The 25,764-nt window shown below is 46.6% G+C and overlaps 1 long non-coding RNA gene across 1 annotated transcript in view; it reads left to right on the top strand.

Annotated features, from left to right (window-relative positions):
- The first annotated feature begins 9,784 nt into the window (after positions 1–9,784).
- The window catches only part of LOC126507350 (uncharacterized), a 47,730-nt gene continuing 31,750 nt past the window's right edge, over positions 9,785–25,764 (top strand). The window contains exon 1 of the long non-coding RNA XR_007593498.1: positions 9,785–9,874. This is a non-coding gene — a long non-coding RNA (uncharacterized lncRNA). The remainder of the gene's footprint in view (positions 9,875–25,764) is intronic.

Raw genomic sequence — 25,764 nt, 5'->3', positions numbered from 1 at the left:
CAGACAGGACTGGCTTCTGAAGGACAAGCAAAAGGGATGCTTGTCACTCACTGGATGCTGGGCCAATAGAGAAGGGGTCCTGTGTGTCCCTCCACAAGGGGCTCATCACCATACTCTGGCTAGCTAGCGTCTCACTATTTCCATCTTGGCGCCAAGACAAAAAAAAAAAAAAAAAAAAAAAAAAAAAAAAAAAAAAAAAAAAAAAAAAAAAANAAAAAAAAAAAAAAAAAAAAAAAAAAAAAAAAAAAAAAAAAAAAAAAAAAAAAAAAAAAAAAAAGGTGAAGGCATTTGCTGAGAGCCTCCCAGCCTGGAGGAGACAGCACAGGGGATGCCCAGGCAGATCTCCCTGGTTCCCAAGGCAGTGACTGCTTTTCAAAACCATTAACGCCCTGCAGGAGGCCTGGCCCCTGCAGGTTGGTGAGGCTGCCTGGGAAGGATGGGTTCAGCGGGTGGCATGGGCTGCTGAGGTGAGCAAGCACTGCCAGCCCTGCTTTAAACGTGACAGCTGGCCTTTGTTTGCTGAGCAGATGTGGGCTGCAGTTCCCATGAACGGCGGATGACTTGAAAAGCTGGGCCCCTTCTCAATCTATCCATAAATGTACCGAGGAATTGAGGTAATTTCTTTACATTTTACTAGTATTCAAATTTTAGAGGTGAGCATATATGCAAAGAGCCAGTCAGCACCTTCACTGGAAAGAGAGAGAGAGAGGAAGAGAGAGAGAGAGAGAGAGAGAGAGAGAGAGAGAGAGAGAGAGAGAAAGGCTAGCCATTTTGTTATATTTACCCTGGGCACCAGGGAGGCAGACTCGCCATGAATACCTCATTACTTGAATTTCGAATATTTCTCTTGAGTTGAGCACAAAAGGAAACTTGAAAAAAAAAAAAAAGAAGAAGAAAGAAAAAGGAACACACTCATGTTAGAACTGTTTCTCCTTTTGAATATGTGACTCACACCGGCCTAGTTTAGGTTTTAATAGCACAATGGTAAGAGTCAATCAGTCCTAGATGTGTGTACTCAGAGTGCTTCAGAAAGAGACCATTCCCGAGAGCACGGCGATCTTAAAACACCCAAATTATCTTTACCAAAGGACGTTAGCTGCAAGCATTAGTATTTGGTTTTTCTATTTTGTTCACCTGAGCCCCAAGGTCAGGCATGGGGAGACTGAGGAAGTGCTGAAGAGGGAAGTGTTAAGGTGGGGTTCTGGAAAGAGGCCTGCCACGGATGCCCTTCTTGGTCTCCATATGACTTGTGGCTGCCAAGCAGTGTGTAGAGCACACTCGAGCCATGGGCTTTGCCACCAAATAGACCTAAATCAAAAACCCCTGCCCACCACTGCATTAACTGCACAGGCTCCCTCAGGCCACCAGACTCCTACCTTCTCCACACTGAATGTCAAGGGGAGGCAGGCGACCAGGTACTGTAACAGCAGCGGGGTTGGGGGCTAAGGGTGAGGGTGAGGTAAGGGTTGGATTAGTTGTCTTTGGATGTTGAGCTTGACCCATTGCCTTATCCCAGCAGTTCTCAGAATGTGAGTACTGGGTCAGGTGAAGTCTGAGTCCTTGCAGGCCCAGAGGAGTCCTCTAGCTGGCGGGTGTGTGCCTCCTTGTAGGACCTGCTCTTACCAACCTCAAACGTGTTCCAATCAGAACCTCAGTTTCCTTATGTGCCACGGCCTCATGAGCAGGTGTGTCTCTTTTCCTCCTGGGTCTCTTCTCCTCCACAAAACCTGCTAGTGCCATGGCCACCTCCTCGTCTCTTCCCCTTGACCTTTGTCTGCCTAGGTTTGCATTCCTAAGCCCAGGGACCTCAGAGACTCCCAGGAGGAGAGAGTGACACCTGCCTTGTGTCTGAAGTTGGGTGGAGAGGCCCAGCCTAGATGCCTGGCAAGCCAGGAGCAGGAGAAGCCAGGAGCAGGAGAAGCCAGGAGCAGGAGAAGCCAGGGCCAGCAGAAGGCAGACCTATAATTAATCCTCAGCATCTTCCCCACCATTGTCTCTTCCCCAATGAGAGCAGCCAATTAGCAGTTCTGCATCCCTCCGCGTGGCAGCCACTTATTAGTGAAGACAAAGGCAGCATTGATTCCAATTTGTCCTGCGTTAGGCTGTCTCTGAAGTTAAAGATTACATTTAGGGAGCAGCAATGGAGAAGCAATGGAGGGGCAATGGCGAGGGAGCACCTAAAATTAGTTGAAATAATTTTAGCTTTATTGTGAATGGCTAAACTAAATATAAACAGAAGAGAGAAGAAAAATCTCTGTAATGTTAATTACCATAAGCATTAAGTACCCAAAAATGAGGCGTACAATTTGTTTGGTGACACTCTGATAATTAAATCATTTTCTCTCACTGAGGCTCCTTGCAGGTTTGTGCAGAGCCTGGCTCCTTCTGAATGAATTCTTTGGCCCTGAAGGATCTTTGGGTTCTCATCCTGGGTTTCTGAGGCTACCATCTCTCTCTCTCTCTAGCCCAGGTGTTACCATCTACTTTTATGATGGTCTAGGTTGTATGCAGCTTCAGGGAGGGAGACAGATTGAGGTCTGGACTGAAGTGAGCAGCAGGAAGGCTCTCTGCCCATCCATCTCTCCATCCATCCATGTCTCCATCCATCCATCTATCCATCCATCCATCCATCCATCCATCCATGTCTCCATCCATGTCTCCATCCATCCATCCATCCATCCATCCATCCATCCATCCATCCATCCATCTACCCATGCATGCATTCATCTATATATTCATCCATGCATCTGTACATTCATAAATCCACTTACCCACCCATCTATCTGTATACCCACCTATCCACTATGCATCTGTTTATTCATCCATCTATGCACTTATCCATTACCTATCCATGTATCCATCCATCCATCCATGAACCTGTCCATCCATCTATCTATGCTTTTTCATCAATACATTAATTGTGCATTTTTTAATATTTCTATTATACAAAAAGGCATTGCAAGTTATTGCTAAAGAAATGTAATCTGGGTCTGGAGAGATGGCTCAGTGTTTAAGAGCACTTGCTGATCTTTTTAGAGGGTCCAAGTTCAGTTCCTAGCACTCATAACAGGGTTTTTATAACCAACTGTAAATCCAGTTCCAGGGTTTGATAGATAATAGATGAACATGGATGGATGGATGGGTAGATGCATGAATGGATAGTGGTTGGGTGGATGTATTTTTGGATGGACAGATGCACAGATGAATGCATAGATACAGGATGCATGGATGAAGAGGTAGGTAGGTGAACGGGTAGATAGTGATAGCTGGATGGATAGACAGATGGGTAGGCAGTGAGCCATCTTGATGTCCACTTTAACCCAGATCTTAAACTTCCAGGATGGAAGGTTTTATCTCTGAGGAAATTGTTATACAACACCATCTCACCAGAGAGGGTTAAGCAGAAACAAAGGTATGGCAGTCCAAAGAAAGCCAGGCGATGGTGAAGAGGCCAGGAAGGGATAGAGGGTGTGGAGAGGACAGAAGGAAGGGACAAACAATTGTATCTGTTAAGCAGTTTCTGTGTACCCAACATGTGTGGCGTGTTATCTGTTATCTCCTTTGAACTCCACCTCAATTCGCTCTCTGAGGTTTCATCCCTGTTTCTACACACAGGACGTCTGAGACTCAGAGATATGTGCAGCTGGGAAGGTCTCTCTAGGACTCAACATAGTCAAGAGAAGCAGACTCTCTCCCAACATCCTTCCTCCCATTATTTTATAAAACATACCCACTCTTTGTCCTTGAGAAGATCATGGGGGTTGGAGGGAAGTGCCGTTCTCACAATTCTCCCCATTTTCTTGGATGGTTGCTCTACAGTAGAGCTCTTGCCCAACACACACAAGGTTCTGGGTACCATGCCCAGGACAGGGGGAAAAATAAAATCCCAGTTCCTCCTACTCCCGACAGAACTGAACCAGCTGTGTGTGGAATCAGTTCTGCCTCCAAAGAGACCCTGGAACTCTTCTGACATCCACTGCTGTGGGACCATGGTCTTGTACCCTGTAAAGATTTGTCACTTGTATTGTTTTAATCAAATGCCAGGCAGGAAGTATAGGCGAGGAAACCAGAACAGGAGAATTCTGGGAATAGGAAAGTCTCAGTCTGTAGTCATCACCCAGACACAGAGGAAGCAACATGAGAATCCCTCGCTGATAAAAGGTACCAAGCCACGTGGCTAACAGAGACAAGAACTATGGGCTAATTTAAGATGTAAAAATTAGTTACTAAGAAGCCTGAGCTAATAGACAAACCAGTTTATAATTAATATAGACCTCTGTGTGTTTCTTTGGGACTGAGTGGCTGTGGGACAGGGCAGGACAGAAACCTCTGTCAAATAATCCACCTTGTTTATTTTGCCCCCTCACATGGCAAAACACTTTAAAGGAGTCTCCATGGCTTCAGTCCTTCAATATTTACTCTGCTTTGACCCTCAGGCTCTGTAGGCCCTGTAGCCAGTTCATGAATGTCCACAGGGTTACCTCACTCCTCCCAGGATCCTCTGCAGCAGCAAGCTCTTTCTTCCTGACTCTCAGGGCAACAGGACTGGGCACTTCCTGCTGTCACCCAAGCCTTTCCTCCAGTGCCCTCAGCTTTATCTTTTAGATTGCTCATTCCAGCTCCTGGTTTGCCTCCTGTTTTGTTTTGTTTTCCACAGAGTGGGCTCTGTTTTCTTTTCAAGGCACAATGTACACAATGGGATTCATTATATATTCTTTCCAGTTGATCATCCCTATGTACAACGGAAACAGACATGTCACAGAACAATATATTGATATTTTCTGGGAGCAGGGCACTCTCATAGTTTAATTTATTCTGTTCTGCTTGAATTTCATTGGCAAAATGCTGCTCCAGACAGCCCCACAGACGCAGGCTCCTGGCTACTCCTATAGATCTAGATGACAGGTTTCTTCAGTGCTAGGCTAGCTCAGTCTCTGCAGACTAGACTCAAAACCTGCCTCAGCCCCAGGCTACCCCAATGGATACAAAGGCAATGTCTATTCCTATAATCCAAGCATCAGGGATGACCCCATATTCCTAATCAACCAGTTCTCCCTACGTGGCCCTACAGCCAGGCCTTGAGGCTCAACTCTGAGGCGCTAGGCTCTAGACCAGTCTCTCTAGATGCAGGCTCTAGGCCTCCCATCTGCTGACCCAGCAGCAGGTCTGCTTACTTGAGATCTCCAGTGTAAGCCTGCTTGCAGAGCCTACCAGATGGCTTACCCAGATTTTCTGGGGACTGATAGTGACTTTTTTCACTGCAGACAGAATATAAAAGCTGGAAAAGGTGCCAACTTCTAATGCAAAGACAAGAAGACATGGCCACAGGGTTGCAGGACATATGGTATGTCAACAAAAAAAGAAAACAAACTCCAGTAGTAGGTCCTAAAGAAATAGGAAGTTGTGAATTACCTGAGAAGTCACATAATTGTCTTTGTGGCATGTTGTCAGTTTGATAGTCTTAGAGTCATCTATCAGGGAGATGGGCCTCTGGGGAGGCCCGAGGGGGGTTATCTTCATTACGCTAACTGATATGGAAGAACTGCCCACTGTGGGTGGAGTCATTTCCTAGGCTGGGGTCCTGGATCCTGCAGAAAACAAGAGTGAGCTTAGCACAGGCATTCATGGTTCCTGCTTCTTGATTGGGGTTGTGATGTGACCAGCTGTCTCAAGTTCCTGCTGCCTTGACTGCCCTGCCTGATAGACAGTTTCTTGAGCTATGAGCGCAGACAAACCTTTTCTTCCTTTAAGTTCCTTTGGTCCAGGCATTTTATCACAACATCAGGAAAAGAAACAAAGACGGCCAAAGATCTCAGTGAGCTACGAGAGAACGGAATGACAACTTCAGCAAAGAGACAGAAGCCAGAAAGGACCTAAAAAAAAAAAAAATCAGGAAAGCAATTCCAACAGCTACAAAGTGAGCAAAAATACTTAGGAACAGATTAAGCTAAGAGAAAAACCTATGCACTGAAACTCCAATTGAAACTCCAAAAGAAACACAAAGATGGTCTATGTTTGTATATTTTTTCTTTCTCACTGTGTATGTGTGTGTCTCTGTGTGTGTGAGTTGTATATGTGTGTATGCATGTTTGCACATGAGTGAGTGCACATGGAGGTCTGGGGTTGATGCAGGGAATCGTCTTCGATCACTATTCCACCTTGTTCATCAAGGCAGGGCCTCTTAATCAAACCCTCTGAGCTCTCTGAGACGACTATTCTCCCCAGAGTCTTTACTCTGAGAATCTCCCTTCTGAGCCTGGAATTACAGGCAGGCTGCCGTACACTCCTGACACTGATGTGGGTTCTGGGGATCTGAACTCTGGTCCTCAGGCTTGCACAGGGCGCTTTTGCGGTTTAGCCCATCTCCCCAGATTGAGAATTAGAGTTTTAGAGTGTTTTATTCACCAAAGAAACTTGTAGATCCAGTCCGATCCTTCTCAAAAACCTTCAGTGAGACTTTGCAAAGAATGAAAAAAAAATCACACACAATCCCAGACTCTTGTGTATGACATCACAAAGACTGAATAATGCAAATAATCTTGAATGAACAAAGCTGCTGCTGTCCAGTCTCTTCTGCTGAGTGTGATAAAGATGCCAGAGGTGCACAGCTGGGAAGGAATAGCCTCTTCCGTGAATGGTGCTTGGAAAACTGGATCCCCACATATGAAGACTGAAATTGGACATATATTTTCCTACACACAGAAATTAATTCAAAATGGATTACGTACTAAAAGCTACTAGAAGATAAAGGGGGAAGCCTACCCACTTTGACTAAGCAACAATCCTGTGGATTTGACCCTAAAAGAACAGAAGCAGAACTAGATACACAGGCACGCATCAGACTACAGAGCTTCCCACGGCAATGGAAATAATCGGCAGCCCGAAGAGAAGACCCAAGGACTGGGAGAAAGGGTATGCAAACCAACCAGGGGTTCGAATCCAAGGTAGGCATGCCTGCCTACAGATGAACAGCAAGGAAGCAGGAAGTCCAGCTAAAATATGGGCAGCGGGGCTGAACAGATATCCTGGCTAGTAACTAATTGAAAACCCCCAAACTGCTAATAGTATTCAAATTGTTACTAATTATATGCAAACAAACACGATGATGGGGTGGGATGTGCTCGTGAGGATGGCCATTATCCAAATGATAAAGACAACAGGTGTCTGTGAGGATTTCGAGGAAAGGGAATGTGTGTAGGCTGTTAAGAGTGTGATTGGTACAGCCCTTACGGGAAGCATTAAAAACAGAACCGCAGCAGTGTCCAGCAATACCACGTGTAGGAAGATACTCAAGGGAATGAAATGAGCACGGGGAAGAGATCGCTCTGTGCACTCCTCGCACGGCCACTGTAGCGGCCGCAAACACAGAGTCAGCCTAAGTGTTTGTTGGTGCAGAAGTGACAGCCTCTCCCTGGAATACCATTCAACCTTGAAAAGGAAATATACTTTGTTGTTGTTGGTGGCGCACGCCTTTAATCCCAGCACTTTAATCAGGAGGCAGAGGCAGGCGGATGGATCTCTGTGAGTTCGAGGCCAGCCTGGTCTTCGGAGTGAGTTCCAGGACAGGCTCCAAAGCTACATAGTGAAAGCCAATATTGACAAAGGTGCCAAAATCATACACTGGAAAAAAAAGAGACAGATTCTTTAAAAAATGGTGCCAGGAAAACTGAATAACCACACATAGAACANATATATAGTTTTTTTCAAGGCATATTGGCTTTTAGCAACATGGATGGAGCTGAAACATATTTTATAAGTGAAAGGAGCCAGTTATAGAAATTCAGCATCATAGGAGCTCACGTCATTGGGGGATGGAGTTTTGATTGGACAGGAGAGGTAAGTTCTGGGGATGGGCTGTATGGAAATGGTGAGGGGAGAGGAAAAGCCCAGACTGAATCCTTGAAAGCAGTTCAGAGTGAACTAAAGGTCTGTGAGCATCAGCTAATTGTTTCACAGCGTGAGCGTGATTTAATTGTTTCACAGTGCATAAACACACCCAAGTCTCACTGGGTACACTGGGAATGGACACGGATGTTTTGTCCAAGAAAAATTTTAAGCAACAACAAAAAGAAGAATTTTGTTGTTCTACAAACAGCTATGCTGATCTTGATGACTAACCCAATCTTGCTGTCCACCGATGGCCCTGAGCTGATCTGTCGGAGATGGCAGGCTTCTCTGAGTCCTCTTTCCCATCACATAGATTGTTCTTTCTCCCAGAAGCCACACAGAGGTGTCCTTCCTGCCTTTGGAGTTCTAATTCAAACACCCCTTCTGCAAAAGATCTTCCCTCCAATGCCCCCTCCCCCAGATTAAAGGGCAGCAGAGCCCATCTTCCTCTCTCTCCCCCGACCATGTTCACCCTTCCCTATCCCATCAAAACCTCCTCGTTCCTGCTAGGCAGAGCTCGCTACCCCTCTGTCCTCCTGGAGAGAACTCGCTTACTTTGTTCACAGCTGGGACCTCGACGCCTTGCACAGGTCAGGCAAACAGTAGGCGCTCAGTAAGTGCTTATGCCGAGTGGGCCAATCTCTCGGCGGCTGGTGGAATTGTGGGCTGTCATTCAAGGGACACCATGTCTGTCGCTGCAGTCAGCCTGCATGAGTGTCCTCTTTCCTCTCTCCATCTCTTTCCACAGAAGGCTTGTGACAGCCTGTACAGACAGTGAAGTGCAGAATGGTAGAAAATTAAGGCTCAGAAGCAAGAGATGGAGAGGGCAGGAGAGTGGGCTGCAGAAACAGTGCAGGCTCCATCCCGCTTCACAGGGACCAGACTGGGTTTCAAGGGCAGCTACAAGCGCTGGGTTTGCCTTCATCTCCCAGGGAGCTTGTCATGAACATCGTTTCTCTCAGAAAGTTTTTGACGCAGAAGGGTGGCAAAGGGCTCCAGGTTATGTTCTTGGAAAAGAACTTGCCAAGTGAGTTTCCCCTCAGGTATTTGTATGTTTTGACAGTTGACAGAGCAGGTGACATGTTTTTCAGTAAAACTCGAGGATCCTGATCAGAACCTGTACCTGTCTACCTGTCACAGTTGTGGGAGTCACCACACTCCTGCCAAGGGGCTTGTGAAAGGAAATCCCTTCTTGTCTTCTCTTGCCTTTCTCCTCTTGCCTCCCTGTTTGTCTTTTTCTTTCATCCCTCCCTTCCACTTCACTTCTTTCTTTTCCCTCCTCCTTTTTCTCAGCTTGGGTCAAACTCACGGTCTTCCTCCTGTGGCCTCCCAAAAGCTGGATCACAGATGTGCACCATCATGTCTGATGCGCACAATGGTCACATTAGGGTTTTGAACCTTCCTGGGGTGACCATGTCTCAGCACGAGTGTGTGTGTGTGTGTGTGTGTGTGTGTGTGTGTGTTTGAATCACCAATGGAGCATTTGTGCAAGTTCTGCTTCGCTGGATGACCTGTAACCCGACGTCACATCAAGGGTTTCTTCCCCCATGGTGGGGGTGGCTCCAAAGATGGCTCCTACAAATTCTGCTTCCTGGTCCTCCTGCTCTTGGATGATTCCCTCGCAGGAAGTCTGGGCTAGCTTGTGACTCAGTTTAACAAAAAGAACAGAGAACTGTGATGTAATGCCAGGCGTAGGTTGAGCCTTAGGAGAGTCTGGAAGCTTCCTCTTTTGTGACCCCTAAGCTGCCTGGTAAGAAACCAGACTAGTGTCCTCCAGTGACCACATGGAAAGATTACTCATGGAGACTTCACAGAAATGGAGACAGAACCCAGCCTCCTGCCACCCTTTTAAGCAGGGGACATATGAAGAAACAAACCGGAATCTCCCAGCCTGGCCCAGCTGTGTACCCAGCTGCTACTGCAGGGAGCAGAAGAGGCACCCAGCTGAGCCTTGTCAGTCTCCGCCCAGGCGACACCCAAGAGATGGGTAGGTATTAAGTTTCTAAGTTTGGGGTGATTTGTCAGCCGGGATAGCTAACAGAAACACTTGGGCGCCACATCTACTCCTGTCCCTGTAGCTCTCCACAGGAGTTGCTGGCCTGGGATGTGTGAAGGGGATGGAGCGAAGATTGCCTGCTCATGCTCCCCCTCCCCCATTATTTCTTCCACATCCCAGGCGTGAGATACTCTCTTAGACTTTGGTCCAAGTGAGCGGCCAGTAGCGTCTGGTATCTGACTCGGAAGCCCCCTTAGAACAGGTCAAGGGCCTTTTGGAATTCCAGCAGCACGTCACCTGGCAGACAGGCACCTGTTTAAGTGGCTAATTCAGTCAAGAAGTTGAGACATGGTGCACCGCTCCACCGTGCCTGGAATCCTAACAGGCGAGGCCACCAGAGAGGAGCTCCTAGGAACCAGAGGCATGCTGGCCCCGCCCCAGGCATTGGGCCGGGTCTGCCCAGGATTCAGAGTCTTTGGGACGGCAAAACCACGATGGTTTGCTTGTCCAGCACCCTAACAGCTTCCTGGACAGATTCACCTAAGAATCATTGCAGGCTGTGGGAAGAGCTGGTGATCTCAGTTCAGGGGAGGCCTTTGCTAGAGGCATGGACCCCAGTCCATCTTTAGCAAAGGACAGATAGCAAGGGGCTGTAACTGGAGAGAAAATAGATGTCTCTGCTTTCTCAGCTGGAGCACACAGGGAGAAGAACTCTGGACAGCACGGAGCTGCCTCCCAGGGCCCAAGGACTGAGAATCAGGGTCTGCTCATGTTTCCTCTCTGTTTCTCCCTCACCCATCCTGCACCACCTTCCCCTCTTCTTCACACCCAGGCTGGAGCCTGAGGACTGATAAAGCCAGGTCAAGCGCACTCCTTAGCATCCTTCCTTCAGCGATGCTCAGACCCAGTTCCTTGCAGAGTTTTCTGGCAGCTTCTTCCTCCTGATCCAGGCAGCTGTGGTGAGGGCCAAGCAGTTGCCCCAGGCGTGGCTTCTGCGCATGGGCAAAGGCGGTGTCTGCGAGAAGCAGAGCATTCTGGGCACTGCCCATGGGACACTTTCCACAGCGATGGACAGAAATCAGACTAGAGAGATACAAACACGGGTGGGAGGTGGGGGATCAGAAGGAGACAGTCACTGTTGGAGTTGTCCAAGTGCGGGGTTAACATCCGGGTGACATATGGAACTCTCCACACAGCCTGCACCCACCTCTCTTACTTGGCTCTCTCTAGTCTTGGTCTTGGTGAGGAGTTAGCACCCCTCCTGCATGCAACAGCAGCTCCTCACATTCTAGCACCCTGGAGAGCCCCCAAGGGAAACTCCTTGGCCTGGTAAGGCTCCTCCATTGTGTTCAGAGTTAGCCCTCAGTGAGCACAGGCTTCGGAGGTCATTGCCTGAGTGTACCTGAGACTGACATGGGAGCCTCTGGAGGTCTGGGGGCGTGGTCTAAGGGTGGGCGTGTGTGTAAAGATTGTGCCAGGTTTCTCTGGAGCTGGTGGGAGGCTGGAGTCAAGAGAAAATGCCGACTCATCTCTGTTTCTGTGACCCTGCTCCTAAACTCCAGCTGGGTGGGTTTGGAAAATACAGGTTCTGTCGATTTTCAGCAGACATTCCCTTGCCTAGAGTTCCCGGTCCATCTACTGATCCTCCAATGGACGGCTGTTAGGTGTTCCTGCTAATGTGGGCTCAGAGGCTCAGAGGGTCCAGGCCATTCGCTCAACAGTCACAGCAACCCGAAGTTAGGAAGAGAACTGTCCGGGAAGGGGTCCAGTTCTGCCTCACCGTGCCCTGGGGAGCCAAAGCCGGAAAGTTCAAGTGCATCCCGAATGCCAGGTGGTCAGCAAAGCGCTGGTAACCAACTAACTTCACAGCCTCTCTTTAATTTCCAACCCCCTGTGTCACATAGCCCAGGTGGTGCTTAGCCAGCCCACCCTGGATTTCCAGTTCTGTGACAAGCCCTTCACCATCCTGGATTCACAATACGTGGCCCCCAACTCCCCACCTTTCCTCAGCCCTGGCGCCCCAGGTGTCTCTTTGATTGCCGTCAGTGAAGGGCAGCTCAGCCAGAGCCTGCTGTGGCTGGAAGCTTTTCATCCTGTTCCCTGGTAGCTCCCAAGGTCACGCCTCACTTTGACAGAGAGCAGAGGACAAAACCCAGACAGGTGGAAGCATGAAGAACCCACAGCTGGACACACCTGTCCTGACCTTCCCAAACCCCAGAACCCCCACCAGGCGGTCATGGAGTCTTTGAAACTGAAGCCTGTGCTTCTGCTCATAAAAAAAAAGGAATAAATCTGGACTTGGTAAGATGCATACATGAAGCACTTGTCCTGCTGGCCATGGCCAAGACTCCGTCAACTTTGCAGCTCACACTCAAGTCACTGGTGTTGGGCGAGCATCAGCCATCAGCAGGCTCCAAGGATGCAGCGGCTAAAACACATTTGCAAGGAGGAGGCTGTGGGTCTGGGGAGATGCAAAGGAATACGCGGCTAAACAACCCCCAGGTCAAAGAGGAAATCACAGCGCAAATAAGAAAATATTTTCAACTGAACAGAGATGAAAATAGGAGCCCATCAAAACCCGTGGGATGTGGTGAGAATACTCCAAGCTGACATGCTGCAACTGGGGCGAGAAGTCAGGGACCCTATGAGCTTGATAAGAAAAAATAATGATGTGTACTCACATATGCGCAGACATACAGAGACACAGAGACACACACACACACACAAATCTGTCTTAAACAATCTGAAATGGAAATTTAGCACTTCCTTCAATCAGGGACATAGGAACGCAGTGTAATGGTCTTAGCAGTGTGTGTTGTCAGAATCACAAATATTGCTTTAGCTCTGCCTACCCGCTTAGAATCGAGGCTGTTTATTTCTCAGTCATAGCCTTTCTACCTCTCAACAGGACTTGGGCATGTACCAGCATACACACGCGTGCACACACTGCCGGGAAGGCGACCCTGCATAGTAACGTCCCCAACAGCATCTGGCAAAGAGCACCTGCTCACCCGTGTTCATGTGACAGTCTAAAAACGACCAATAACGGGTTCATATCATTTTCCTTTTATTTCTTGAGTCAGGGTCTCACATAACCCACACTGGCTTGGAGATTGCTAGGTAGCTGGGGATGACCTTGAACGTCTGATCTTTCTGCCTTCACCGCCTAAGTGCTGGGATTACGGTGTGCACCACCACACTGGGAAGTCCTGTGGACGGAATCCAAGGCTTTGTGGATTCACCAGCTGAGTCCCAGCCCCAGACGTTTCTTGAGCTTTTGATCCTTATTTTGTATTGAAATAACATAAGATGCACAAGAAATAGCAAGGACAGTGGAGAGAGGCCCCATGACCCTTCACCTGTTTAACCATCTTTTAAAACTGTGTTTAACATTAAAACTGGACATCAGCGTTAGAGAAAAGTGTGGGCTAGCTCTTTGAAGTTTTGAAAATTTTTTTTGTACAGATTACATAACCAGCACAAAGAAGACACAGAGCCAATGTTCCTGACCCTCTGTGATCAATATTGTTCCACTTTCAAAACCTTGGAAATTGCTGCTCCAATCTTCATTTTTGTGACTTGGCGTTTTAAAGACTGTTATGTTTGTTAACTTTGGAGCTTGGCTTTGTCCCCACTCAGACCTTGAGCTACTTCCAGATGTCTTGTACTCGGTCATTCTTCCTCTCTTGCTCCTGGTGTAGATTCACCAGGTGTTTAAACAGTCTCAGATTGTAGAACCTTTTGGTTGTTTCCAAACGTGGGTTGTGTTTTTGTGTGGACGTGTTTCATCTCTGTGGGATGAGAGCCCGGGAGCAGAAACACAGAGATGTGTGTGTCAGGATGTGCTTAGCTGTAAAGGAGATGCTCTACTGTCTTCCAGAGGACATCACCACCTTACATCACAGTGGCAGAAGAGGGGGCCCTGGCTTCCTGCATCATCACCGGCACTGGGAGGGCGTTACAAGGTCTCATGTAGCACAGGCTGACCCCAGACTTATTATTTAGCCAAAGCTAGCCTTGAAATCCTGATCCTCCCATTTCTACATCCCCAGCGCTGGAATGACAGGCAAGAACCACTGTGCCTGGTATCTCTGTGGTTTTACGTTGCATTCTCTAGTGGTTAGGGATATTGAAGTTTATGGCATTATTTGCTATTTTTATATTATCTTTGGCAAATCCATGTTCATGTCTTTGTGTTTTCCCATTGCATTTCTAATAAGTATAGTAAAATGTACACAACAAAATTTGCCGTTGATACTTTTTGTGTGTGGTGTGCCTGTGTGTGTATGTATCTGTTCAGCCACAGATGTGGAAGTCTGAAGACAACCTTGGATATGGGTCTTTACCTTCTGTCTTGTTGAAGGCAGCATCTCTCGTTGTTCATTGCAGGCTCCTGGCTTTAATTTCTGGGAGTTCTCCTATCTCCACCTCTCATCTCTCTGGAGGGACACAGGGATTATAGACATGTGCTACTGTATCCAGCTTTTACGTGGGTTCTGGGGGTCTAAGCTCAGGCTTGCATGCAAGTTTTTTTTTTAACCCACTTAGCCATCTCCGCAACCCCTGTTTTAATGGTCTTAAAGTGTCTAGTTCAGGAGCACTGTGTATTTCCAAGATCACACACCGATTTCCAGAACATTCTAATCTCACAGAACTGAAACTCTCTGCCCTTGAAACAACTTTCCATTTTTCCCAGCTCACCCCTGACAACCTTCCCCCTCAGTCCTAAGAATTCGACTGCAGTAGGTGTGCTATATGAGCAGAGCTGTGTTTATTCATCTTCTTATGATTGGCTATTTACCCTGCGTCAGATCCTCAGTGTTCACTGACGTGGAAGCGTGCGTCAGAACTGTCTTCTGTTTTGAGCCTGATAACAAAAATCCTCTATGCATGCGTCACTTTTCATTGATCCATGTCTCCGTCCTGGGTCTGAGTGGTTTCTGCCTGTGGCCTTTGTGGACCGAGCTTCTGTGGATGCAGCTACGCAAACACCTCTTTGAGACCTGCTTCCAGTTCTTTTGGGTCAGAATTGGAAGTGCTGGGTCACACGGTCCTTGTTTAATTACTGGAGGGGCATCTTATTGCTCTCACAGCCCCGGTATCACTTCACATCCCTCCAACAGTGCACAAGGGTTCCAGCTTCTTCCTGTCCTTAGTACCCACTGTTCCCTAGGATTTACTGTTTACACTGGAGGGTGTGAAGTGGCACGCTTCTGAGTTTTGAGAATTCTTTGTGTATTTCAGATCCTGTTATTCCTTTATCAGTTATCTGCTTTTATTTTTTATTCCAATCTGTAACTTGTCTTTATTCTGTGAACATGGTTCTTTTTAGAATAAATCTTATGATTTTGGTAAAGTTTTACACCTTTGGTAATGTTTTAAATTTTGGTAAAGTTAATAACATTTCTCTCTTATGAATCATGATTTTTGTTGTTATTGTTGTTTTTTGAGACAGGGTTTCTCTGTGTAACAGCCCTGGCTGTCCTGGAACTAGCTCTGTAGACCAGGCTGGCCTCGAACTCACAGAGATCCGCCTGTCTCTGTCTCCCGAGTGCTGGGATTAAAGGCGTGCGCCACCACCGCCCAGCATGAATCGTGACTTTGCTGTTACGTCTAAGAAGTCTCCACCAAGCATAGATGAGAAGATTGACTGTCTTGTTTCCATTATTTTGTGCTTTGTGTTTGAGTTTCTGTACTGAATGGACTCTCATATAAGATGTTTGAAGGCATGTGTATAACAACTATTCCAATATCAACTGTTAAAAAGGCTTCAGTATCATTTCCTTGGCCTTTGATAAGATCAAAGTAAGTTTTAAAACATCGAACCTATCTCTCATTCCTAGAATAAACTTGGCCTGACTGAAGCTTACAATTGCTTTTGTACACAGGTGCATATGTGTACCTATGCTCTTCTACTGGGTGCATACAATGCACAGTCACCATGTACTCTTGCTAACTCATCTTTACTTCATTAGATGCAGTTGACTTCTGTCTGTGCAATCTTCTTAGAGCACATCTTATCTGACATTGATCCCGCAGTCCCTGTCTTCTTTTGGGTGACATTCATCTTTCTGATTTGTTTACTTTGAACCTGCTTGTATTATTGTTTTTGAAATGAGTTACTTATCGACAGCATATAGTTGAGTTATTGAAAATATTTTACCTGCCAATTTTCATCTTGTGCTTGGTGTATTTAAACCATTTACATTTAGTGTAGTTGTCATTATGTTAGGACTCAAGTCTGCACTGTAGTTTTCATTTTCTTTATCTTCTGTTTTATTGTTGCTTTATCATTTTTTACTGAACACGTGGGGTTTTAAAGAATCAATTTGAGGGCTGGGGTGAGAGATGACTATTCATGGGACTATGGTCAACCTAAAAGTGTAACTGCTAAAGGCATCATGAGAAGGTGTTTGGAATTAAGCCTCTGGTTCATTGGGTTCCTAGCAAGATTAGCATTGCTTCAGTGTTGTTCAGATAGTTTTCAACAGACATCCTCATCGTCAGTCTTGCACAGCAGGGCTGCAATGGCCTTTGTGCCAGACTGTAGTTCTGACAGCTTCTCTGATCATCCTTGTCAGGCAAAGATGTAGGCACCCTTCCTTCCTGAGCCGAGCAGGCTTTATTAATTTGTTTGTCAGCACTGATACTCCTGAATCCACTCTGATTTAACCAGTTCTCATCGGTTCAGCTCTATTAGCAAAACAAATATGGAAAAAACCACATCTAATCTGTGTTCGGAAGCAGGAGTCCAGCGGCATCTGCTGAGACATGGTGAGGAAAGATAACCACACAATCTCACCGTCTGTACACTTAGGAACACTGCGACTCTTTCTCTCCTGGGCAGTTGTCAGCTCAGTAAAGAGGCAGCTTGCCAGAGGTCTCAGCACCCTGGAACCAGCCCCTGTGCTTGTTATGAGTAGCAATCATTAGCCTTATAGGTTAAGATTCACGTATTTTATGTTTGTTTTGTCTGTTTGCACGAATATGTCGTGTGTGTCTGATGCCTTCAGCAACCAGAAGAGGGCGCTGAGGCTCCTAGAACTGGAATTAAGGACAGCTGTGAACCACCATGTGGGAGCTGGGAATGCAAACCCAGGTCCTTCAAAAAAGCAGTAAGGTGCTCTTAACTGTTGAACCATCGAGTCTCTCCAGCCCAGCCATTCCAGAGTTTGACAGAGTGTGCTCAGCCTTGGACAAAGAAGATCGCTGTGTGAGCTGGTGGTTAGTGTGGTGCACTCCTTTATCATCAAGGTAGACACCGAGCCCCTTCCGTCCTCAGACATTTGCACTTAGGTCTGATGTATCAGCCACCGGCTGTTCTTGCACAAAGCAAGAGAGGAGCACCAGCTTTCCAAGGTGCCTTCACTGGATTAATGCACCCTCCCCCTCAGGAAAAAAAGAACACCACAGCTGCCTCTCCACTGAAGAGAGAGAGAAAGAGAGGGAGGGAGGGAGGGAGGGAGAGAGAGGTGAGGAGGGAAGCAGGCATGGTCTAGAAGCGCCCTGTGCCTGCCCAAGGCTGTGATGCCTCTCCTGGGTCAAGCCTGGTAGTGTTTTACCTCCATCTGTTCACATTCTCCAGCTGGATCCATGGAATCCCTGGAACTCATCTTATCCTGTTGAAATGTCCTTATCCAGTTATTGTAGCATCGAGAAATTTACATTTAATGTCTTACCGTCATAGCAAACTTCGGGAACACAGCCCTATAAAATGCCCAGGATGCCAACATCTGCTCAGCCCCAGGATAGCTCGGCTCAGGCATCCTTCCCTTTACCCTCCTGACTCATTCAAACAGGGCCTAGAGCATGCTAAAAACTAACTGTTGATGGCTCAGCGTGGGCACCTTTCCCAGCATAGTTGCGCCTCTTTGTCCCTAAACGTTCAGCCACGTTTGCAGCGCAGTTCTTCATCTTTTGTCCTCTGTCACCATTAACCTGAGTTTTTCCTACCAAGGCAATTAAAAAAAAAAAAAGGTAAAATACAGAAAGCACAACATTTGCTGTTTTAACCATTATTAAGCGTAAATTCTGGGTCATCCAGTACACTCTGGCGGTTGGGGCTGTCACCACCTTCCATCCATCTTTGGGTGTGCAACTGTACTTGCCCTAAGCTCCTTGAAACGACCGTCAGACTTTTTTATGAACCCGGCGACGACTTGAGGTTTGTGCGAAGATGTCCATGGTGGCTAAGCCAGGCCAGTCTTCTCTGTGTTGTTCCAGGTTCCGTAGGTTCTCTGCTGAGGTGAGCACCCAAAGTGACTTACACCCCCAATGACAGAGGCTTCTGACACGTCCCAGCTTTGTTAGGGCGTTAATCGACAGACGGGACATCATGAGTTTGCAGTGCAGGCCATGGCGTGTTCATATCGTAGACGTCTGCATTGTGATGTCACCATTGCAGTCAGGCTGACCAGCACATCTCCGACCTCATCTAAGTTATTATTCCTTATGACCTTTCCTTACCCCTCACCAAGAAAACATTACCCTCTTAGCGATTCCAAGTCAAACTGTTGTTGTTAAATGTATATTCCGGGTGGTGCACGAGCATTTCGGAACATTCTCACCCCCTATAACTGGCCTTAGCACCACTGGCCAACGTCCTCCTATGTACTGCTTCCCCGACACCCTGGTGACTACCGTTCTATTTCACGCTTCCGTGGGTGTGATAGCTTCCGATCCCACAGGATAAATTCCACGCGGCGCTTTCCTTCCGTGTCTGGCCTAGTTCACTCCTTCCAACTCGAGCTGCAATGAATCTGCTGATGGACATTTACATTATTTTCATATCTTAGTTATTATGCACAATGCTGCACCCGAGCATAGAGGCACAGGCACCTCTGAGACCCTAACTTCATTTCCACAAGTAAAAGCCCCTTAGAGCTAATGAACAAAGTCAATGCAGTTGCCTGACTCGAAAACAACAGGCAGAAACGACTGAGTTTTCTATATACCATCGACGAAAAGCCTGCAAAGGAGAAAGGGATAGAATACTTAGGAATAAACGTAACTGTATTGGTGAGAGACAGATGTTGAATGTCAGAATCATAAAGTGACTTTGAACAGCCAGCGCCATCTTCAGTGGGAACAGCGAGGCTGTAGCTCTCACTGTGTTTTCAGTGGACATTACCAACCTGCAGGAATATAAAACCGGCCTGAGGTGTACACACGTGTGCGGACCAGTGGTTCGGAATGGACAGTCTGAAAATGAGTTGAGACAGTGCAGGGCGCCAGCAACACCTCAGCAAACAGTGCTGGGAGAATCGGTGTCCATAGGCAGAAAAATGAGACTGGACAGCATCTCACATTGCATATGGAGCACAACTCAAAATCTACTAGAGCAAAATATAAAGACTGGAACCCCAAACCTACTAGTAAAACACACACGCGCATGCACTCACGCATGCACACAGGCGTACACACAGACATGTACACACACACATGAACACAGAGACACATGCACACGCACACATATGCATGCATGCACGCATGCACTCATGCATGCACACAGACACGCACACACACATGCACACAGACACTTACCCATGCACATACACATGTGCATGCGTGGTGGAAATGAAGCTAGGCTCTCAGATGTAGCTGCGTCTCTATGTTTACTGTAGCACTGTTCACAGTAGCCAGGGACTGAAGATAACCTAACTGCCCGTCAACAGACTAATGGATAAAGATGAGAGACAGATATCAAGCCTTAGGTGGAAGATGTCACTGTGAGTGAAATAAGCCAATTCTTTGCTCTTCTGTATTTCCTGCTTCCCATGACTTCTGTTTTAAACCCTTCAGGATTTACTGGAATGTTCATTTCTCAGTGCTCTTTAAGGTTCCATAGACCTTGTGGAAATTAAAATAACAGATAATTAAGAAAATGGCTGGCTATGAATATGCAGAAGGCATTTAATTTTGCCATTGGTATACTCCAATTTGCAGCATCCTGTGGTCCAGTTTCAGTAGATTATACATACCTAAGATTTACCCTTTTCTTGGCTTCCCTGTTAGCTGATGTAGTCCTCTCTGATGGTTCCTGGTGACCCTTTGTGTATCTGTGGTGTTGCTTGTAAAGCCTTGCTTTCCCATGTCTGGTTTATTTCCCCCCCCCCCCTTAATTAGTGTGTTAGTTTCTTGTCCCAGTGACAGTACCTGAGAAAACAACTTAGAAGGAGGGAAAGTTCATCCGGGCTCATGGTTCAGACGTGTCAGCTCTTGGCTGGCTTCTTTCACTGCCCTGGGTGACCAAGGCTCCCACCCCTGAGTCAGGGGAAGGGTTTCACGTGACAACCACAGCTAATGAGTGTGTTGTTGTCATTGGTGGTAGTGGGTCCCTCAGTTTTGTCTAATCTTAAAAAAAAACAACAGCCCAACACTTCATTTCTTTGGTAGTTTGCATTTTTATATATTTCAGTTTATTTCTGTTCTTATCCTTGCTATTTATTTATTTCCTTCTAATTTAAAGTTTGTTCATACTTTTTTGATTACTTGAGTTGTATCATTGGGTGGCTCACTTGAAATCTTGCCTCCTCCCTTTCCTTTTCCCCTTCCTCTTCTTCTTCTTGCTCCCACCCTTCTCTTCTTCTCCCACCTATTCTTCCTCCTTCCCTTCCTCCTCCTCCCCCTCTTCCTCTCCTTTTTGACATAGGCTCTTCTGTCTTAGTGCTGCTTTTGCTGAATTCCATTGGCTGTGGAATGTTGGACTTCCATTTGTGTGAAGAAAAATTTCAATTTCCCTTTGATTTCTTCATTGACCTAAAAGAATGTTGTCTAATTTCCACATGTTCATTCCTTTACTTCTAAAGTTTCTCATTGATTTTTATCAAAGAGCTTTCATGCTATTTATTTATTTATTTATTTGATCTGCCAAGGCTTGTTTTGGTTCTAACATGCAACCAGTCTGTCTTGGAGCATGTTCCATGTACTGGTGAGTTGACCGTGTATTCTGCAGCTATTGAACGAAAAGTGCTGTAGCTTTCTGTTGCATCATTTGGTTAAGGGCATACTGTAGTGTTCCCCAACTTCAGTGCTTCTTTGTTGTTGGTTTTTTGGGGGGGAGGGGGTGTCAGATCGATTTGTCCATTGGTGAAAGTGTAGCATGAAAGTCCTCAACTATGTTATTAGAGTCTGTCTTCCTTTATTCTACATGTTGGATGTTTGATTTGTGTAACTGTGTGTGTGTGTACACCTCCACGTGTCATTTATTCTTCTGAATTAATCTTTTTTTTTTTTTTTTTTTTTTTTTTTTTTTTTTTTGGTTTTTCTAGACAGGGTTTCTCTGTGGTTTTGGAGTCTGTCCTGGAACTAGCTCTGTAGACCAGGCTGGCCTCGAACTCACAGAGATCTGAGTGCTGGGATTAAAGGTGTGTGCCACCATCGCCCGGCAAATCTTTTATCAGTGTACATTGACCCTGACCTTCTTTGTCAGTTTTTTAAATTATATTTTTTACTTAAAATCTATCTTGTCTATTTTATCTGATGTAAATACTATGCCTTGACTTGCTTTTGCTTTCTGTTTGCCGGTACTACATCTCTTCCCATACCTTCTATCTATGTGTTTGTTCTGATGAACTGAGTTTCCTGTAGGCAACGTACAATTGGGTCTTGTTTTGTTTGTTTTGTTCAGCCAGTTCATATCTTTTAATTGGGAATTTAATTTATTTACATTAAAGGTTATGGTTGAATAGTAAAGACACATTACTCTTGTGATAATTCATTTGGCTCGTAGTTTGTTCACCTAGAAGTACTATACAAACACACATGACCCTCTCCAAACAATCTATCCAGCAACTCAACATTTACATTCGACTACTCTCATTCCCATCTTTGGATAACAGTATGCATTTCCCTGTCCCTGGTAGCAATAAAATTGAGAGAGTTTCTATTCAAGAACTTTTTCTGTGTTTGGTTATGAGGAATAGAAAGTTCAAGACAACCTGAACTGGTTTTTGGTGCAGGAAAAGTCTGTGGAGTGCATGACCCTCAACAAGTCTCACCCAGGAAGTGGGCAGCAGTCTGTGAGGGAACAAGGCCTAGTTTGAGGTGTTGAGAGGAAGACACATTGCGGCACACCATGCCCGTCTGCCCTCTATGCGCTACCATACAGTTCGTGAACCGGGCAAGGGGCTGGAGATTGAATCGCACACAAAGAGCTTGAAACCAGAACGCCCCAAGAATGCCCCCTTTATTGTGTCCAGAGGCAGCTTATATAGGGATAGCCACGCCCCAGCCAAACACACCAGAAACCATTCCCCTGCCATCAGGAACTCCTGAAGGTCTCGTGCTCAGAGCAGCTGCAGGCACTCAGATCAGGGGAAAACAAGTTGTTTACAAGAAATTCAGGATCTGGGGGTTTACAGCTCCCAACAACACAGCAGGACTTAAAATGTTTTCAAACTGGAGAAGTCAGATATCCCCCAGAGTACCAGCGTTGGCCTCCCACCAGGAACAGGCAATTGGCCCCACAATGGCAAAGCACAGAAAGTGTTGAAGGTACCACCAAGAACTTTGCCCGATTCTCTTTTCCCTGGGGGAGGGGGAGACACTGGGCTACAGCGTCCTGCCTCTTGTCACAGACTGTTTCTCTGCTTCTGCTTCTTCTCTCCTTTCCCAAGTCCACAATGCTGCCTACAGCAGCCCCCAAGAAGGTCTTTTCTTTAGTACACATCACAAGCCTAATCCAAAACTTCCTGGCCGCCCAGTAGGGAAGCACAGTATAAAAGAGCTGTTTCAGGGGTACAGACATATGATGTGCGAAAGGACAGGTTATAGAGTGGAAGCCCAGTTTGGGCAGCACGGGCCCTCCCTGCTGCTAGGTCTGAAGACAACCTCCAAGGCAGAAGCTGGTACTGAGAGTTAAGAGCTGTTTAGAACCCAGAACTCCCCGGGGAGGATTTCTGGAAGGGAAAAGTTGTCACTAACTTGAGGGCAAATTACATCTGAATTCAAGGCAGATCTTTTAATTAATTGATTGATCAATTAATTTCAAGACAGGATCTTGAGTGCCTCAGGTTTGCTCCTCGTGTAGCTGATGATGACCTTGGTATCCTGATCTTTCTTCCTTCAGACCTCAGAAGTCCTAGGATTGCAGGCGTGTGCCACAATATTAGGCTTGTGGGGAACGGGGATTGAACCCAGGATTGGTGTGCACTAGGCAAACAGTCTGCCAACTGAGCTACATCTTCGGCCCCAAGACACATCTTTTAATATGATGTTGGTCCCATAATCATGATGTCAAACCCTCCTTTCCAAATTGGAATCCGGGGGCAGTAAGGCATTAACCCATAGTGAGGCATTGGCAGCGTGTCGCCACTTTGGGCTTCGTGGGAAGCAGAGCGGGAAGGTAGCTTCCTTGAGTCTCTTCCTGGATCTCAGGGAAGATCAGGGTGGGGACGAGGCTCTCCAGCCATGAAAACTGAGCCAAAGAGGCCTATAGCAGAGGGGTTATCTTGACAGCAAGCAGAAAGCTGCAGCCTGGGCCAGAGCCGGCCACCCGCTGCAATCCCCTCCTGCTCCCCACAAACTTTCCGTAAAGTTTTCTTAAATGTGACCATCTGGTCTTAGCTGTGCTTGGGGGATTTAGGATGAGATTTTTAGGAGAGCAGAAATCACGCAGAGAAATGCAATGGGAATGCAGGACCAAGCTGCGGGAAGCCAGGTGCTTGCACAGGAATGGATGGGTGGAGTTTCAGACATCCTTGGAAAGATTAACTGGTGAAGGACTAGGCTTTCTTTCAGACCATTCGGGGACTTAGACCACCATTCTCTAGATTTAAAGGAGACAGTGGATTTTCAGAAGGCGGTGGAACTTAGACATATGGACATCTTATCAAAAGATTCACTTGTTCATTTATTTACAGGGGTGAGAGATTGTGTGTGTGTGTGTGTGTGTATTGTGTGTGTGGTGTGCATATGTGCATCACAGGGGCAGGCAGGTGTATATGCACAGGCCCTGAGGACAGAAGATGACCTCACGTGTCTTCTTTTACTACTCTCCATGTGTTCCTTTGAGGCAAGGTCTCTCACTTATCCTTGGCTTGACTGGAAGGCAGTAAACCCCAGGGATCCTCCTGTCTCTGCCTCCATTGAAGCTGGGTTACAAGAGTGTCTTGGGACAGCTGGCTTGTAATGTGGGTGCTAAGATTGGAACTCTGGTCCTCGTGGTTAGGCAGCAAGTGCCCTTAACTACCGAGCCATCCCTCTAGCCCTGTCATACATGGAAGGCTTTTTAGTAAAGTTCCGGTAACTGTTCTGGGCCATTTATTGCTATTGTTTGGTGTTCCTCTGCACTTTCCACATAGAAATAAAGTCAGAGAACCTGGTCAGTAGTCACAGCTCTTACTGGTTTCTCTCCGACTGCTGTGACCAAACTCTAACAGGAAGCAACTTAAGGGAGGAAGGGCTCGTTTTGGCTTAGTTTAAGATGGCTAAAACCTGGAGGCAGAAGCAGGCAGTAGCCAGTCACTTTCTGTCCCCAGGAAGGAAGGAAGCAGCAAACCAGAAATGGCCCTACCACCACTATCAAACCTCAAGGACTGTCCCCAGAGACCCATTTCCTCCAGTGAGGCTCCACCTCCTAAAGGTCCTACAACTTTCCAAATCAATGCCACCAGCTATGGACCAAGTGTTCAAACACATGAGCCCAGAGGGGACATTTCCCTTTCAAACTCTAACAACCAAAACAGATGCCAGGCACACACAGATCACCTGTACCAAAGCCGTGGTTGCAGGGAGGCACATTTGCTGAGCCAGTGCAGCATGGACACTCCAGCCAGCTCCTGCCTGGTCCCAGAGACTCAGGTGCCATCCCTGGCCTGTCTCTCAGCTTCTCACTGGTGTCGTATTCATACCCTCCACCTAGAGCTATCCCAAACTATTCCCAGAAATTGCTGGGGGAAAAAAAATCTTGTGGAGGCTTTTAAAAGGGAAATGAAGCAAACAAAAGCAAAAGCAGTGAACACAGAAAATTCTAGAATAGCAACGCTGCCACCTCCTCATTTCTGCATGGATTTTATTTCCAATAGAGCAGCAGATTCTTTTTTGTGAGCCATGCCTTTGATACCCACACTAGGATTTTATATTTTGAGTTGAAGGCACTCCCCTGCCAAATGCAACAGGTAAAACGTTCCATTCCTGATAGGAATTTAAGTCTCACTAAAACAAAAAAAAATCACACACAAAAAATTTGATTTCTTTTATATCATTAGGAAACAAAAAAATTTGCACCTACCATAACTGATGAGAATTAGCTGGGTGTTGTGGTCCACACCAGCAATCCCAACTCTTAGAAGCCTGAGGCAGGAGGATCGCTATGTTGAAGCAGCAACAACAAAGAGTTGTATTCATGGAGCCACAGATTTGTGCTTCCAGGTTCACCCATGCAGTCTTCCAGCTTTACATTTTATTAATTGACAGAGTGCTGGCTTCAAAATGAGCCAGGCTGTCAAGGAAATTGCCCAGCCAACTGGAACGTGGAGAGGAGGAAGCCCCATCCTGAAATCCTGGAGCAACTGAGCTACTGAGTTTGCTGTTCGCAAACACAGCACCCCCAACGTACCCTCTCTTAAGCAGAACTTTAACCTGGCCCCCTCTTCTCCCGATCTTCCAATCCACAAGCTTCTCCCTTTACACGCACAGCTGCGTGGATGGAGGTCAGAAGACAGTGTGAAGGAGTTGGCTCTTTCCATCACGTGGGTCTCTGGGATTGAACTCAGGTCGTCAAGCTTGGCAGAAGGTGCCTTTGACTTACTGAGCCACCTCGTTGTTCTCTGGATCTTTTTTTTTTTTTGTGGCCCCCAATGGTAGTAGCCCCCGTCCAGGCATTTGGTAAGAGGTAGAAGAGCAGACAGTCTGAAGGCTGACTTTGGAATGAGAGAGCT

The sequence above is a fragment of the Alexandromys fortis genome, unplaced genomic scaffold, assembly GCF_014885135.2.
Source record: "Alexandromys fortis isolate MF-2015 unplaced genomic scaffold, M_Fortis_MF-2015_v1.1 scaffold_26, whole genome shotgun sequence".
NCBI classification, from domain to species: Eukaryota; Metazoa; Chordata; class Mammalia; order Rodentia; family Cricetidae; genus Alexandromys; species Alexandromys fortis.
The sequence above is the reverse complement of the archived record's forward strand: the minus strand, read 5'-3'. Positions and strand labels throughout refer to the sequence as shown.